This window comes from Halichoerus grypus, chromosome 1, assembly GCF_964656455.1.
Source record: "Halichoerus grypus chromosome 1, mHalGry1.hap1.1, whole genome shotgun sequence".
Classification (NCBI taxonomy): Eukaryota; Metazoa; Chordata; class Mammalia; order Carnivora; family Phocidae; genus Halichoerus; species Halichoerus grypus.
The window spans coordinates 163,415,183-163,433,818 of NC_135712.1; the positions used below are offsets into that span (position 1 = coordinate 163,415,183).

At 37.9% G+C, this 18,636-nt stretch overlaps 1 protein-coding gene, 1 non-coding gene and 1 pseudogene across 5 annotated transcripts in view; 2 read left to right on the forward strand and 1 right to left on the reverse strand.

Annotated features, from left to right (window-relative positions):
• The window catches only part of TMCC1 (transmembrane and coiled-coil domain family 1), a 250,694-nt gene that overhangs the window by 73,128 nt on the left and 158,930 nt on the right, over window positions 1-18,636 (forward strand). The window lies entirely within an intron of this gene.
• On the forward strand, window positions 8,313-9,330 carry LOC144382292 (pre-mRNA 3' end processing protein WDR33 pseudogene; annotated as a pseudogene).
• LOC118523845 (U6 spliceosomal RNA) lies at window positions 13,858-13,961 on the reverse strand. The gene has a single exon (XR_004911284.2). It is a non-coding gene; the product is annotated as a U6 spliceosomal RNA (small nuclear RNA).

Below are 18,636 nucleotides of genomic sequence, written 5' to 3' on the forward strand. Positions count from 1 at the left end.
GTAGAAGTGAAGACAAGAGTTACGTGAGGACAGGGTATTTTATTCATATTCCCTATTCCTAATACTTCTGCCCTTGGTTTATCTGTTCAGTGAATTAGTAGTAAATAGACATGGGAGCAAGAAAGGAGATCTAATTAGTGAGTTTGAGAATGTACATGGCTAAATCTTTGAAACGGAGTAAGATTTCATTCAGTCATTCATCAATATTTATTAAATAATATGTATTAGGCAATGTTCTAGGTAGTTCAGATACATCAGGGAACAAAACTGGCAGAGATTTCTGCCCTATGGAGTTTTCTTTGTATTGAAGGAGATAACGTATAATTCATTTATTACATTTGTTGTATGTTATGTTGTGAGATGATAAGTATTATGGAAAAAAAAATAAAATGAGATAACAGAGATCAAGAGTGTGTATGGAGGGGAGGTGAGTTGCAGTTGTAAAGTGGGATGATAAGGGTAGGTCTCATCGAGAAGGTAACATTTGAGTGAAGACTTGAGGAGAGAAGGAGTTAGTCATGTGGCGGGCTATCTGGGCGATAAGTATTCAAGGCAGATGAAGTGACCCTAGGGTGGGAGCCTGCCTGAATGTTAAAGGAATGGCAAGGAGGCCAGTGTGAAAAAGCTGAGTGAGCCTGGCACCGTATTAAGAGATAGTTCAGAGAAGTCACAGATGGCCAGATCAGGTAGAGTTTCATAGACATTGTAAGGACTGAATGAGATGCAGAGCCATTGGATGTTTTGAGCTAAGAGTGATATAATAATCTGACTTTTTAAAAAAAGATTTTATTTATTTATTAGAGCAAGAGCACAAGCTGGGGGAGCAGCAGGCAGAGGGAGAAGCAGACTCCCCACTGAGCAGGGAGCCTGATGTGGGACTCGATCCCAGGACCCCAGGATCATGACCTGAGCTGAAGGCAGACACTTAACTGCCTGAGCCACCCAGGTGCCTCCATCTGACTTATTTTTTAAAGAATCACTCCGACTACCATGTGAGTAGACTGCAGGGAGTCTAGGGTAGAAGGAGAATGGTTAGGAGTCTGTTGTAGAATCTAGGCAAGAAATTATGATGGCTGAAACCAGGGTCTTAGCAGCCTTAAATAGAGCAGTCAGATCAAAGCAAGAGAATAACAATGATCAGTTTGAAGGTCCTGAATAGGATTCCTTAGAAGGCAAGTGGAGTTGATTAGCAAGAGAGGGGCTCTCTATGAAGAAAGGAATAATGAGCGTTGATGTAAATTTTATGCAAGAGCATAAAATATCTTAGAAAAACTATTAAGTTATTGTAATGGAAGACCCAGTGAAAGAATAAAAGCTTATGATGGCTATGGAATGTGTGTTTTCATGACTATAGGCTAGAGATAGGCCATATTTTGAAGCAATGGTAACATTCATAGTGGTCCTGAAGTCAAGTATACATTTTATGGTATAAATTGAGATTATTTAAGTAAATGCTTTGAAATTTTAATGTAGTATGTAAGTGTGCCTCAGTATTAGGATACTGTTAATGTTTAAAAATAAAGTGATAACATAAGGGAAGAAATGGACAGTAGAATTAGGGGAGAAAGGAGGACTTCAAATTCAGAATAGTTTGGTTACCTCAGGTTTTTACATATAATCATTGTTTTGTGGTGAGTCAAACTTTGAAACACTCAGATTACTTGTAAGATTATTAAGTCAGATTTTATACTTCATCCTCAAATTGAAGAGTAGTAAATAATTATCGCCTTAAAATTTCCTTGATTATAATGGAAAACAATTTAAGAAGAAAAAGGCTTCTGTCCTGGATTTGCCATTTACTAGCTGAGTGATTTTAAACAAGCTTGTTACTTAACTATCTGATTTTTATTTTATTATTATTATTTTTTAAAGATTTTATTTACTTGAGAGAGAGTGTGAGAGCAGGGGTAGGGGAGGGGCAGAGGGAGAGGGAGCAGCAGACTCCCCACTGAGCAGGGATCCTGCTGTGGGGCTCGATCCCATGATCCTGGGATCATGACCTGAGCTGAAGGCAGATGCTTAACTGACAGAGCCACCCGGGTACCCCAGCTATCTGAATTTTAGTGCTCTTGCCAACTTTGTTCTTTGAATATATGATGAAGAATATGAAAAATTGTACAGATGAAAGTGCAAACCTGGGTGAGTGCACCAAAAGCTTCCATGGTGATGTCTCCGTTTATGTGCTCTTCTTTTATATCTGTTACTAAAACACTGTGGGATCAGAAACAGTTTTTTGCTATTGTTTGTTTTTCATACATTTGCTCAGTAAATGTTTATGAGTATTTGACCTAAAACATTGTTTTTGGTCAGTGCTCTACAAACTTTTTCTGTAAATAGTGATAGTAAGTATTTTTGACCATCTGGTCTCTCTTGTAGCTCTGCATTGTAGCATGAAAGCAGTCACCCACAATATGTAAATGCATACCTGGGTTTGGCTGTGGTGAACAGTGTCTGGGCTGTGGCCCATACTTTGTCCACCCCGGTTTTAGGGGGTGAGAATATAAGAGTGAATAAAACAAATAAAGACTATTTGTCTTCATGGAGTTTACTGTATAGTAAGAGGAGTAACATGTAAATAAAAGTTATCCCCTACTTTTCAAAAAGTTCACATTAAACTTTTGCTTTTATGAAAGACCTACGTTAGTGCTTGTTTTGGCTAACTGAAAAAAATCTGAAGAGGAATTTTGCTTTTACAAAAAAAGGTGAAAAGTGACAGTGGCATTCAGTGTTTGTTTTGCAGCGGGCAGTTACAGAGGGCACACCCCTAGCAGTAAAAGTAGCACTGCCAAGCTCCTTTCCTGGTAACTACACTCAGCATCTCAGCATCAAGCTCTCATAGCTTTGAACTGTGAGCATCTGTGCTTGATCTCAATTTATTTTGTGCATCTGTTACCAAGATATGTCCTAGGGTATCAGAAAAGCCTAAGAGAGGTTACTTTTTGAGTCTGGGGGGATCAAAAATTTTTTCATATAAATTAATGGTAATTGCTTCTTTTCCTTACGCCATTTCAGCTTTCAGAAATTTTCATATGAATGCTGTATTTTGGAAAGTGTGAGAAATCTATATAAAATATGACAGTTGTGAAGGGACATGAATTCTAGGGCAGGAAATTTTAAGCACCTCCTTGATATGTGGGCACATATCTGAAGGATGGGAGGAAACCAAGAGATACCTGGCTAAGGAGCAGGCTGGGCAGAGGGAAGAGCAAAGGGAAAGGTTCCAAAAGCCTCTATTAGAAAGAAATTTTACTGAAATTGGTTTTTCTTGGCATTGTTAAGGGGAGAGGATGATAATGCCCATCAAGGCCATAAGTCATAACCTCTTGTTTATGCATGCCAGATAGGTGAGGAACAATACTTAGAACAGTTCTTACTAATGAGGATTTGAGTTATGTGTATTAAATTTATGTTGTATGGTTTATATGTTAATGCTTTTCACATTGTGAAAAATTCAACTGGGTAAAATTTAAAGATCTTACTGGCTTTATTCAACAATTCATAACTTGGGCAGCATCCCTTATAGGAAACTTAGGAGCTCTGAAGAGCTGTACAAAGTTTCATAGACAGAAAGGACCAGATACAAGGAAGTTTCACTAGGCAAAAATCAGATTGATATTGCTGTGTTTAGTTTCCCTGCAGGGAGTCTCAGGAGTTATCAGGCAGATTACCTAACTAATAGTGATCGGGTAATCCCTGATTTGTTGGTTTAAGAGTACCTTTCTGGGAGAGGTGAAACCGTAAATAGATTCTCAGTTTGATAACGTGGGGCTTAGTAGAAGTGACTCCATTTTTAGCCAGTTGTCTTGTTTTTAACAATCTTAGATCCTTTTATGTAGCTTTTAGAATAGTCATGTCAGTTGCCTGTTCTAAGGCATAGTTTCAGGTACCTTTTCTCCCAAAGTGTATTTGTCCACTTTTTCACATTCTATTTATGTACATACTTAATACTATTCAGACACATTTCTAAATACGGAAATTGAAGTTGTCTTTTTCATTAAATGGGACATTTCTTTATGCTGAAGACTTTTTATTCCACCAATAACTATCTCTTAAGTATGCCTCAGTTGGAGATTAGCACTTTGAGAGTTATGAGAGCTACATATAAATTGTGTTACAGCCTTATTCTCAAAGACCTTACAGTCTTGGGGGGTGGCAAGATTTACGATTTATGTAAGTGGCAACTAAAGAAGCAGTGCGATGTGGTGTAATCAAGTCCAGAAGTCAGGGGCCTGTGGTTTTAGATTCTGAGAATGACTTGTTTCTGTTATTAAATATCAGTGTGACCTTAAACAAATTAAATTCCATAGGTTTCATTTCCTTCATTTTTCAGATGAGGTCATTACTTCTAATTTGAAAATGCCACAAATTAAACTTGTACTTCCCAGTATTTTTCATGGTACACATAGAAAATTAAAATATCTGTCCAGCACAGCAGGGTAAAGTGATGACATGTTCAGAGCCAGGGTAGTTGATCCAGTCACTCTAGGCTCCACTTGACCACCAGGAGGTCTGAGGTGATTAGTATCTACAGCATAATTGTAACCCATCCTTGTGGTTAAAAGCTTCAATAGAGAGAACAATATAAAATCAGATGTTACTGAATTAAGGGCAGTAGAAGTTCAGAGAAGGGGGAGCTAAGTATGGGGTCATGTTACCGACAGGGACTTCATAGAGCATGTGCTCCTTGGAGGATGTCTTAGGAGTATGAGGCACAGTAAGTATAGATCTTCTCCATCCTAAGACAACACAATACCTGCAAATTTCAAGTTTCAAAATAGCTGAGATGTGCTTATTTGTTTGCTTATGAGAGAGAGAGAGTTTGCGCATGGGAGGTGAGGTGGGAGGGAGAGAGAATCCCAGGCAGGCTCCATGCCCAGAGCGGAGCTCAACATGGGGCTTGATCTCACGACCCTGAGATCATGACCTGAGTCGAAATCAAGAGTCGGATGCTTAACTGACTGAGCCATCCAGGTGCCCTGAGATGTACTTTATAGTTTTCTCCTTCTTGGAGAAAAACGAAACAAAACAAAACCTCAATTGTGAGTCTCTGGAGGGGTAGGAATGTGTATTATTTATCTTTATTTCCTACCTAGAACCCTAATCCTAACCAGTGTGAGGACTGGTAAAACATTTAGAGGAAGTAATGAGAGAAGATTGGAAGAGTGCATAATTATGTATAGCTGATTTTTAAAATCTCTGTTTAGGGCAGAGGGCTTTGATTTAGTATTATAAATGTGAAACTAAATAATTTGGATGATGTGATTGGAAATAGGGAGCCCTCAGTATGGATTTTTGAAAGGTGGTTTGCATGTTGAAAATGTATTTTTTTAAATAGTTATGATCAAGATGGAATAAAATAGGAAAAAACAGCTAAGGTATCAGGGAGCTCAGCTGAGAAGTTATTGTCATGTAGTGTAAGCATCTACCAGCTTTATAATACAACATTCAGTTGTTTATTTCTATGGGAAAAGTCCTTTGAATGTCAGAAATGGTTTGTAGATTCCCAGACTGGCCCCCAAAATTCCATTCCTCCAAAATCTAGGTGAAATATTATACACTATTTCACAATTACAGTGGTAACTAAATTAATCAATAATACTAAAATAATATTTAAAAATCCCTTATTTTATAAAACAGTAACAATAAATAAGTTTTTTTTTTTTTTTTTTTTTTTTTTTTTTGCTATTCTGGGAAAGAATAAGCTTAATTAAAGGGAAATGCGAGGGTAGATGCAAACTTTGGAAGCTAACGAAGGGAAAGTTCAAGGTTAGTCATCCTAGTTCTCTGTTAAGGTTACTATCACTTCAGAGCTCACTATATCATTTTCCTGTTAATAGGTGAATTTAGAAAAATGAGTATTATCTTTATTAGGCTGCAGTTAGGGAAGTTTTGTGGGTTACTTACAGTATGGACAGAGAGAAGGAGAATTTTTTTGTAATGCTTGGCTGGATCTGGAAATTAAAGAGTAAAGGGTTGGGGCAGGCAGGTAGGGTGGAAAGGGGAAGTAACATTACTCTTCCTGGTAATCCCCTCTGTTTGGTGGCTAAGAGCCCAAGTGTTGGGATGATTTCACACTGAAAAGGCTGAACCAACCTGATAGAATCATGATTTCCAGATCTACATACGGATTTTCCATAAAACAGAATTGGATAGCTATGGGCAGAGGACAAGGGAAAGGTACTGCCTGTCACCTTTCCCCATACTGGAGGGCCTGTGTAGCACTGCCCCAGGTGCTTTTTCTGCCTCTAGGCTGGCACATCAGGAGCAGAAGCAGCTTCAGGCTGTTTTCCTGGGCCCATATCTCCACAAGGTGGAATCGGGGCTGCGAATGCCCAGAAGGACTTCTCACCAAGGCCAACACTTGGCAGAGGCACAGAGAGCTCAGTGCCTGCTGCTTTCTGGAGTCCATCTTTGAATTAGCTCTCAAAAACCCCATTCTTTCTCATTCTCAGTCTCATTCTTAAAATGATTAAGATAATATGTAGATTTAGAGTTTGAGGATTACCCAGGGTTTATAAATAAGGGACCCTGCCACCTTGGTTAATCACGACAGGATGGCATCCAGCTCTGTTAATATGAAAGGGAGTTTTGTTTTGTTTTTTGTTTTAAGTAGACTCCACGTGGGGCTTGAACTCACAGCCCTGAGATCAAGACATGAGCTGAGATCAAGATTGGGACGCCTAACTGACTGAGCCACCCAGGCACTCCTGAAAGGGAGATCTCTAAGATTGAATTAGTTGAGCTATGAGCAAAACCTGAAAGCTCAGAAGTACTGTTCTCCCAGTGGGGAAGAAATGAGGTGGTGGGAGGGGTAGTTCCTATTGCTGACCACCAGGTGGTGCCCCTAGGCCAAGATCAGCAGGTGGAAGTGAGGTGATGACTGTCCTATGGACAGGACATTAATAAATATGGGATTATGACTTGAGAAGTAACTAGCACAGGAGATCATTAGGATATGAGCTGGATTAAGTACAGTGACTATGATGTAGTCATAGTGTAAGTATGCCCTTTGTAAATATTGAACTGAAATGATAACTATGGAAATGAATAGATAATATAGAAGACTAAGTAAGACTTAATGACTGTTAGAATTTTAAAAACTTAAAGGTAAACAAAATTTAAAACCTAAAGATTTGCTTGGGAGAAGTAGATAATGTCCATTTTCCACAAAATAGCTGAAAAATTATAATTTTTGATGAACACCAATAGAGATCTCTGTTTTCTGTATATTTAGGGTCAGGTAGGTGACACTGTCAAGGGAATATTTTTTCTTGTCAAGGGAATAATATGAGTTTGGAAAAGTAGGAATAATCCAGAGATGGAGATATATTTTGGCTTTTTAGTTGTTTTCTGTTAAAGGTACTTTATAGAACAAAACTTGGTTGCCAAAATAAGTAACCTTTAGTTTTACTGACCCTAGTTCAGAGGTCCAGAATGTGTGTTTCTTTTAATATAGTATATTTATGTAGTGGTCCAAGAGGTATTTTGATTATCCTTAATGATCTTATATTGACATTTAATATGGTTGTCATAAGGGTGAAATTGAAGGTATATCTAGGATGTTCTTGAACTTGGTGAATTTGTTTTGCAGAGTTACCATAAGGATGCTTCTAAAGTGTTTTTTTTTATATTTTTAAAAATATGAGTTACATTCCTCTGTTTGGAACAGCAGCTTTTGTGATGAAGGCTCAACATAAAACAATGTTGAGTTCACGCTTTAAGTTAGATATAACCTCCATTTCTTTTACATTATAAAACAGATACATACTTCAGAGTAATTAGACCTCTAAAGGAATATAATATGTGACCTCACTTCTGCTTTTCCCTTTTATTCACAAGGGATTTGGGTACTTTATCAGTAGCTTTGAATCTTAGTTGTGGGGGGAATTTTGGCAACCAGTGTCCCACTACTCTTTTGTTTATCCATAACACTGTTAAACTGTCTTCCCTTGTGACTGTTAGTTTCCAAAGACTCATAGGTAGATAAATAGATAATCTAAACAGAAGGACAGACCAGGATCATGTATTATATAAGGTAATCACTAGAACAGATTGATTTTTTTTTTCTTTTTCAGAGATCAGAGTACAACATTTTATCTCAAGCAAGATAGGCAACTTTGGCAGGTTAGCACAATGTTGGGCTTAGTAAGTATTTGTTAAAAATTGATTTATTTTGAGTGCACTCGGTGGCTCATAGGGGAAGATGGCGGCTGCTCCTTTGGAGGAGAGGGATTGAGAGGGGTGGAGGGAAGAGGCCAGGGGGAGAGACATTCCTGACAGTGAAGACAAACCCTTCGCTCACCATTCATTAGGAGCTCTGCTCAGCGCTGGAGGTGTGGTAGGACTAATACATCACCATGGCTACAGAAATTGGTTCTCCTCCCCGTTTTTTCCATATGCCAAGGTTCTAACACCAAGCACCTCGACAACTATTTTATAAACTACCTGATTTTGCACAGCAGCAAGCAATGCAGCAGCTTACCTTTGATGGAAAACGGATGAGAAAAGCAGTAAACTGAAAAACCATAGAGTATAATCCGTCTGTAATTAAGTATTTGGAGAATAGAATATGGCAAAGAGACCAGAGAGATATGTGGGCAATTCAGCCTGATGCAGGTTATTATAATGATTTGGTCCCACCTGTAGGGATGTTGTATAATCATATGAATGCAGTAACAGAATTTGTTAGAACATCAACAAATAAAGTGTCCAGTATTTGTTGTTAGGTGGACTCCAGAAGGAAGACGGTTGGTCACTGGAGCTTCTAGTGGAGAGTTCACCTTGTGGAATGGACTCACCTTCAGTTTTGAAACAATATTACAGGCTCATGATAGCCCAGTGAGGGCCATGACTTGGTCACATAATGACATGTGGATGTTGACAGCAGAGCATGGAGGATATGTGAAATATTGGCAGTCGAACATGAACAATGTCAAGATGTTCCAGGCACGAAAGGAGGCGATTAGAGAGGCCAGGTTTATACACAGTATACCATTTTCTGTAGTCCCTATTGTCATGGTTAAATTACTCTCTAAGTGTATTCTGGGTGCAGAGATGCATGGGCTCTGTCAGATTCTGGGATACTTTCTGCACCCTATAAACACAATATTTTTCTTTGTTTTCACACACTCACCATTTCGCTGGCACTTTTCTGAAGTAGTGTTGTCCGGGTATCAGCCTTTGCAATATGTTAGAGATGTATTGTCTGCTGCATTTTGCACTGGTTTTCTCTTTTCATTTATGGTTAATAATGTGTATACGTTATTCCTTTTTATTACCTACTGTGTAAGACAAGACTCTTTCATTCCGAATAAAGAATTCAGTCTTTAATTATTAAAAAAAATTTTGAGGGGCGCCTGGGTGGCTCAGTCGTTAAGCGTCTGCCTTCGGCTCAGGTCATGGTCCCAGGGTCCTGGGATCGAGCCCCGCATTGGGCTCCCTGCTTGGCGGGAAGCCTGCTTCTCCCTCTCCCACTCTCCCTGCTTGTGTTCCCTCTCTCGCTGTGTCTCTCTGTCAAATAAATAAATAAATAAATAAAAATTAAAAAAAAAAAGTTTAAAAAAAATTTTTAAAAAAATTTTGACTTATTTTGATACTATATCATTATGACCTCTATGGTCTTGTCAGTCAGTAGAAGCAGACTAGATTTCACTTTGGAGCTTTTATACTTCAGGGTTACAATATGTATTTGCATTGATTTGTGTCTCTTATTTTATATATAGATGGACTTTGAAAATACCCTCTTCCTAAATAGAATCATTTTAGATATATAGAAGATGTTTGATTTTAAAAATTAATCTTGGGGCACCTGGGTGACTCAGTTGGTTAAACGTCCCACTCTTGATTTTGGCTCAGGTCGTGATCTTAGGGTTGTGAGATCAGGCCTTGTGTTGGGCTCCACGCTAGGCGTGGAGTCTGCTTAAGATTCTCTCTCTCCCTCTGCCCCTCCCCCCCTTAAAAAATTAATCTTATGACAAGTCTTTTTGTAAAAAGAGTTAGCAAGTATTTATTGGTTAATGTATTAGAAGAATATTCATACCTCCAGCCAAAGATCAAGTCAAGTATCAAGAACTGACAAATACATTTTATTTTATCATAGTAACATCTAACTGGAATAAGGAGCCCTGACTCACATTTCAAAGTTGTAATAATGAGGAAGTTAAGAATTTAGAAACTTCCAGTTACAAAATGAGTCCCTTGCAACACAAATGATTTTCAGCCAGTAGATCTGGCTGTTTCCAAGTGATTAGCTAGCAAACACTCAGACTGCTAAGCTTTAGGGACAATCCTAACGAAACTCATTTTACAGGCCCAGGTGTTAAAACCTGCTTGAGGTTATAGAGCTAATTATGAATGATACCAGGTCCAGATCCCTGGGTTCCCTCTGATTCTGTGTTTATTAGCATTCTTGCCTTTTTGTCCTGTTGATCATGTCAGAGAACTGAAGAATACCAGTTCTGTCAAGCAGGAGAAAGTTTTTTTTCTTTTTTCAGATAGTGGTAACTAGATCAGCTTGTTTGAATGAGGGCAGAAATCTAAGAGCAGGGACAAAGACTGATTTCATTCTATCTGTTTGGTTTCTTATGCTATTACTTTTTTTTTTTTTTTTAAAGATTTTATTTATTTATTTGACAGAGAGAGAGACAGCGAGAGAGGGAACACAAGCAGGGGGAGTGGGAGAGGGAGAAGCAGGCTCCCAAGGAGCAGGGAGCCCGATGCGGGACTCGATCCCAGGACCCTGAGATCATGACCTGAGCCGAAGGCAGACGCTTAACGACTGAGCCACCCAGGCGCCCCTCTTATGCTATTACTTTTAAATAATTCTTGTCTTCTTTTTCAGATGAGTAGCAATGGAAATAAAATACTGTAATGATTCCTTAGACTTACTTCAATACCATTCATCATTAAAATATGAGCAGTGACTTTCTAGATTCTTACATATCTAAACAAAATAATAAGAAAATGGAGTAATTATTTACAGGGTCTAAGATAAGGCCTCTTCTATTTACTGAGGTAACCAGTTAAATATACAGTCTCTGTGGAGCTATTTCTGCATTATGAGGTTGAGGGTGAGGTGGAAGAGAGCTCATAATTGTAGTCTCACACTGACCACAAAATATAGTTGGAGAATTATAGTTAAGAAAGGGGGATGAAGGTGAGAATCATCCCTCTGTCATCTTCTTATTGCCCTAAGATAACCAAGAAACCTGCCCTGAGAATACTGAATTTTAGTGACTCATTCAATAATTGAGAATCTTTTCCATGTAGTTGGTAGTGATCTTTGCAAGGATGTTTTGTGGAGGTGAATTTGTTTTAATATTATTATGTGGGATCATACTCAGCTTATCTTGTATCTAAGGTATGTAAGATCTTGTTTATGTATATAATGTAGTTTACATTGCATGTCAGTTTTTTGAGGTAGTTCTGATCTCCCTTTTCTTAAATTTAATTTTTAATTTTTTACAAATGAAGTAATTAGGGCTTAGGGAAAATTTTAAACTTACTTAAGACCAGAGAGCTAGTACCTGGCTGAGTCTTAATTTTTTGTGCTCATTCCAGTATAGCACAGATGCCTCAATATTGTACATTTTTATCATGTACTTAGTGTGAGAAGTGTAATATAAAGGCAGAGGGTATAGAAGATCTTACAAGAATCTAGACTGCCAAAAAATTGGTAACCTGTTATCTAGATGCCTACATCCAAGGAGACTAATTTTCCTGAAACACCTAAGGAAAAAAATTAAACAGGTGGTCTTAGCAATTAAAGTAAGATATGAAGTCCAATAATTAACTCTTATAGTAGAAATGAATAAAGTAGAAATTTAGATAAAAGAGTAGAAGTTTCCTATTGCTTTCCACATCCACTGTCAAAGGCCACAGTGAAATTTCTGGAAGTCCAGAAGCCAACAGTCTTAACCTCCAAAAGGTGCTTTAAAGTAGGAAATGCAAGGATATTTATCTTTGCTTCAGGTAATTTGGCAGGTAACCCGATGGTAGCAATGGTTCTTTTTTAAACATTTATTATGATTATTATTTAAGAAGTGCCAAGACGGGGCTCGAACTCAACAACCCTGAGATCAAGACTGGAATTGAGATCAAGAGTTGGATGCTTAACCGATTGAGCCACCTAGGTGCTTCAGCAGTAATTCTTTTTTTTTTTTGAAGATTTTATTTATTTGACAGAGAGACAGCAAGAGAGGGAACACAAGCAGGGGCAGTGGGAGAGGGAGAAGCAGGATCATGACCTGAGCTGAAGGCGGACTCTCAGCGACTGAGCCACCCAGGCGCCCCGGCAACGATTCTTTTTAATTCTGTGCTTTTAGGGTTGTTTCCCCCCTACCAAGTTGCTACAGCTATCTGAGGGGTAAGACAAGAATTCTGGAGCATTGTCCTTTTTTTTTTTTTTTTTTTTTAAAGATTTTATTTATTTATTTGACAGAGAGATAGCGAGGGGGAACACAAGCAGGGGGAGTGGGAGAGGGAGAAGCAGGCTTCCCGCCGAGCAGGGAGCCCGATGCGGGGCTCGATCCCAGGACCCTGGGATCATGACCTGAGCCGAAGGCAGACGCTTAACGACTGAGCCACCCAGGCGCCCTGGAGCATTGTCCTAAAGGAAGTTCCACTTACCTTTTTGAGACTTCGATTAACACAGTATCTTAGGTTGGAAGGGACTTCTATAGTCATTTTATTCAGCTCTGTCATATTCTCCCCAAGTGGTTATCTGGCCTCAGAATCTCCCAAAGAAGTCCATTCTACTATGGATTCCTCTGTTAGACAAATCTAACCTATTAAACTGAAATCTATATTAAATTGTATTTCTCCAGTTAGGGCCAGTCAGAGTATATAGTGTCTTTGCAGGCAGGGATTTCTTTCAAAATATGTTTCTGAAAAATCCCTTTTCTAGGTGAATAATCCCTAATCCTTGGGGCTCCCCCCTTCCTCCCTTCGTTGATTTTATTTATTTATTTGACACAGAGACAGAGAGTTCGAGTGCACAAGCAGGGAGAGCGGCAGGCAGGGGGAGAGGGAGAAGCAGGCTCCGCAAGAAGCAGGGAGCCCAATGCAGGGCTGGATCCCAGGACCCTGGGATCATGACCTGAATGGAAGGCAGATGCTTAACTGAGTGAGCCACCCAGTGCCCTGGATATTCTTTTTTTATTTTTTAATTCAAATATTTATTGATCCAAGCATTCTAAGTGCTAGAATGCAATAGTGAATCCTTAGTATAAACGCTGTACTGTGAAATATTACTCTCTTATTTATTTATTTATTTAAAAATATTTTATTTATTTGACAGAGAGAGAGACAGCAAGAGAGGGAACACAAGCAGGGGGAGTGGGAGAGGGAGAAGCAGGCTTCCGCTAAGCAGGGAGCCCGATGTGGGGCTCGATCCCAGGACCCTGGGATCATGACCTGAGCCGAAGGCAGACACTTAAGCGACTGAGCCACCCAGGCGCCCCTACTATCTCTGTTTTATAAGTGAGGAAAACAGAAGAGTGTGGTTGAAGTGACTTACCAAGTTCTCACAACTGGTTAGAAGTTTACTGGATATCAGAACCATGCCTTTCTAGCTCCAGAAGTCATGCTTTTGACCACTATTCTGTTGTTGCGGGTCTTGCCAAGAATAATCTCATAGCAATCGATATAGTCTAGAATAGATAGCTCAAGGAGAAGGTTGGCCTAAAGAGTGGCTTAAAAATACTTTCTAGCTATGAGATTCAGAGGATTCTTGGGATACTAAATGAATTGGGAGCCTCCCGGGACTCCACTGGAAAACTACACAGCAGGTAGATTCTTGACAATCACAGATCTAAATTTGTGGTTTCAGCAATTCACTAAGGACCCCAGAGGTCCATGACAAATATGGAATGCTTCACAAATTTGAGTATCATCCTTGTGCATGGGCCATGCTAATCAATTCTATTGTTCCATTTTTGTATATATGCTGCTGAAGCAAGCACTGGAGTGTTCTTCCATTATCATAGTTTTGAGTACTTAATCATACTGGTCCATCAACTTTTTTTTTTTTTTTAAGATTTTATTTATTTATTTGAGAGAGAGTGAGAGAGAGTGCACGAGGGGGGTAGGGTCAGAGGGAGAAGCAGACTCCCCACTGAGCAGGGAGTCCGATGCGGGACTCGATCCCGGGACTCCAGGATCATGACCTGAGCCGAAGGCAGTCGCTTAACCAACTGAGCCACCCAGGCACCCTGGTCCATCAACTCTTGATTATTCCAGTTCTTCAGTATTCCTCTTAAATTATGGTCTCTAGAACAGAACATAATACCCAGATATGGATATAGCAGGAACTAGAGCTGAGCTATTACTTTCCTAATTCTAAGGTACTGTTTGGTTCTTTTAATGTACACAGCTCCATTTTGAAATTGTTTTTCCTTTTTGCAATCTGACTTATTTTTCGTATCTTTAATTTTCATTTGGTGAAATTCAATTGAATTTTTTATAGATAGTGACTTAAACATGACAGATGCTTAGTAGTTTTGAGAATGTTTGAAAAGAAGACTTCTCTGAAGAACTTACCTCTTGTTTCTAAAATATTTGCTTTTAAGAGTGAGATGCTTTCAAATTATATCTTCTTTTAATGTGGTGTTAAAGGTAGGAAATGTCACTTAATATTTCCTACCTTCAGCACCTGATTTTCCTTACTTTATATTTGTAGTATTATTTAATGTATGGACATGTTCAAATCAGAATAATTAAAAGTTTTGTGGCATGTTTAAGAATCTAGTAATGTATTATACTTAGATCTTCAGGAGCTTTTGTTTTTAAATCATTGCTCAATTCTTTTTGTTTTTGTTTTAATTTTTTTAAAGTAGGCTCCATGCCCATGGTGGAGCCCGACATGGGGCTTGAACTCACGACCCTGAAATCAAGACCTGAGCTGAGATCAAGAGTCGGATGCTTAACCGACTGAGCCACCCAGGCGCCCCAACATTGTCTTCTTTAATGTCTGTTTGGTGATACTTGAAGTCCAAAGAGGTTTTGTCTTCAAAACAGAACAGTAATTCCCAGCTCAAAATAATAGAAATTTCAGCCTACTGAGGTAAAAGTCATCTCTGGGATTGCAATAATGTCTGTCAGGAAATCACATGTGATGACAGGGGAGTAGTCTAGGTCTGTAGGAGACAAAGAGGAAGAAATTCTTGTTACCCATTTATTTCCTCTTAGGGGAGGGTAAGATAGCAAATGTTGCTTATCCATCATATTTGTGATATCATGATCTTACATTTCACAGAGATTTTTTATTAAAAATAGTATTGACACTTTCATTGAGGCTGTTAGAAAAATTTGATCTTATAGTGCAAGTTGTAATCGGGAAAGCAGTATTTGACATTTGAATATTGCTTTCCTGGTTTGGATGTGAAATTTTTTAGTTGGAGAGAAATTCTCATATTTGATTTCTGAGCTAGAGTCTTAATCAGATGTTGACAATTTAATTTGAACATAAATCATTTTAGCAAATATCAGTAGCAGGGAATTCATTTCCTGGTTTACTTGGGAAGGATGTTACTAGGAAGCTTTAGTACCATGATTTCTAGAGGCCCTCTGCTGATACCCTCTGGTATTGCTGAGAGTAATGTTTGATGAAGTAACATGCTAATTCTTCTGTATTATACTAGTGATTCTTACAGCCTGCAGTGTATTTTAAACATAATTTTCTTGGTTAATACTAATATAATCCCAAAGTCTTATTTTTAATTACTAACCAGGTTATGGAACTAATTCTTTTGTTTTTATTGAAGTATAACTGACATACAATATCCTATTAGTTTCAGATGTACATTATAGTGATTTGCTATTTTCATACATTATGAAATGATCCCTAGTGATAAGTGTAGTTACCATCTGTCATATACAGAGTTATTACAATATTATTGGCTACATTCCCTATGCTGTACATTATGTCCCCATGACTTATTTATAACTGGAAGTTTGTACCTCTTAATCCCCTTCATCTATTTTGCCTCCCCCCACCACTCCCCCTCTGGTAACCAGCAGTTTGTTTCCTGTATCAGTGAGTCAATTTCTGTTTTGTTTTGTGTATTTTGTTTTTTAGATTCCACATATAAGTGAAATCATACGGTATTTGTCTTTCTCTGTCTGATTTATTTCATTTAGCATAATACCCACTGCGTCTATTCAGGTTGGTGCAAATGGTAAGATTCCATTCTATTTTATGGCTAATGCTCTGTTGTGTATATATACCATATCTTCTTTATCCATTCATCTATCCATGAACACTTAGGTTGCTTATGAATCTTGGCTTGTTGTAAATAATGCTTCAATGAGCATAGGGATGCATATACCTCTTCATACAATCCCAAAGTCTTATTTTTAATTACCAGCCAGGTTATGGAACTAACTCTTCATGAATGTTGGCCTAAATTCTGAACTTTGCAAAGATTCTTATGGTTAGTTAATAATAGGATTTTTACTTTGTTTAGGAAGGTTGTTTTGGTTTTAAGTAAGAGAAAGTTGAAAATGTACCTTGAAAACCTAATTTAATGTAAATGTGCTTGCCTTTTTACGATCCTAGATTGTAAAAGATCCTAGATATGGCAGCTTTCCAAAGACTCAATCTTTATTCCCTTGCCTTGCTTTTAGAATTTACTTATAACATGAACATCTTCTTTAATAACTTAAAGTATTTCCTATGTCTGCCTCTATTAAAGCATTTTGGGAGTATGCTCTAAATAGCATTATAATTGAAAAGCTGATTTCAAGGACAACAATATAATTTTAAACGTTAATTAAAATGGACCTTGGTATCTTCTTGGGATCACTTCCAATGTTAGTATTCTGAGGACTCCAGCTTAGCACTTTAAATGTAGGTAAATTTAGTCAAATTACATTTAATTTTTCAATTTAGGTTGGACAGATAATGAAAGATATCCTTATAGGTTCCTTTTTCTCTGTGGGTGTGTATGTGTGTATGTGTCCACACAGTTGTCACATGCATGGTAGACTTGTTGGAGAGCTGAATAATCCAAGAAAGTCTGTTTATTATTTTGATATTTTGAAAGCTTATTTGGGTGCCATTAATTTCTCATGATGAATATTTATTTATACATGGTTCATGATACAGTGATGATGAACATTTAATATCCACCTTGGATCCATAATCATATAGGTAGGTTCCCTGTGACCTAATATTTAAAAAAATAAAATAAAAGAAAGGACATTAACTGTCTACAGTAGTGGCCTCCAAATTATTTTGCTCACCCACACCTTTAGCGTATCTCTAATATTTTTATGTTACAAATTGTGCACATATAATTGTTCCTATAAATTACATCCATCATATAACTTAAAAAATAAAAGGATGTGATAGTAATATAAATGGAAGTTACAATGTTTTCTTACCGCAGTCCATTGGATTGTCTTGCGTACATACTGGGGTGCATGTATCCTCTATTTAGATCAAGATTAAAAGTTAGAATAATTTTCCTCTAAAGAATTTTTGGATAATATGAAAATCATTTATATTTACCTTAGGAATGTGATGCTAACCACAATATAAGAACAGATTTTACAACAGAACTGTACAGTTTTGAGGTAGGCTGTCTTGGGAAGATCAGGCAAAAGCTGGAGAACCACACATCATGCATGTTGTAGGAAATATCTGTGACTCCATTGAGAGTCCGGCTGGACTAAACAACCTTTGATACTCCTAAATTCTGTCACTGTAGGTAGGAATTCATAGGTGGAACATTTAAATTTGAAACACTGTAGGAAAGCTAGCCTGTGAATGAAGATCTGGAACAGGACTACACTGGGAAATTGTTCCACTTCTTCTTCCAGACCTTCTGCTCAGAACTTCTGCTGTTTTCTTTAGAAATTTGATGATTTCTGATTCTCAAGCCGTCTCCACATAGGAGAAAGTTTTAATGCCTCTTGTAAGCCGATAGCTTGACTATATGGGAGAGTAATATATAAGTAAGGAGTTCCAACAATGAACTTCATCAACAAACTTTTACTCTGCTTCTTTATACCAAATAAAAAGAGAAGCAAGGAGAAAGAGAACATGAAACAAGTTTAGAGTGAACAGTTATTTTAGTGTATAATATCTTAGATGACTTAGTAAATAAATTCCCTCTGAAAGATGTACTATTTAATTAAAAATAATTTGTTCTGCAGTATAATTGAATAGCTTCACTTTTTTAAGCTCAAAATTGTATCACCATAAAAACAAAAACTTTAGTATCCATACACCCCTTCCTTTTTTTTCTTTTTTCTTTTTGGTGAGGGGATGGTTTTGTGAAATCCAGTTAGCAAGGATAAGCCAGCAATAAACTTAACAGCCTTTTCACTATACTTGATTTGAGTAGTGTGCTACAGAGTACCTACTTAGGTTTCTCTGTTGTGGTGGTGGTTTTCTTCTCCCCTGAAACACCCTGTTCTCTCATTGTTCACATAGAGGCAGAAGCCCTTCTGCTCCAATGAGTCTAAGAGTCTCAAATGCTGGAATCGTGACTTGAGATTTTTTAAAATGGCTAATCCTGCATTTGTTGAGATTTCCCTCTCAGGACCACTTCTCTTTTTAAAATATGAAAACCACAGAATGAATGGCCATAAAAGTGAAAGAGAGTCCTAATTCTGATCTGTTTATTTCTGAGT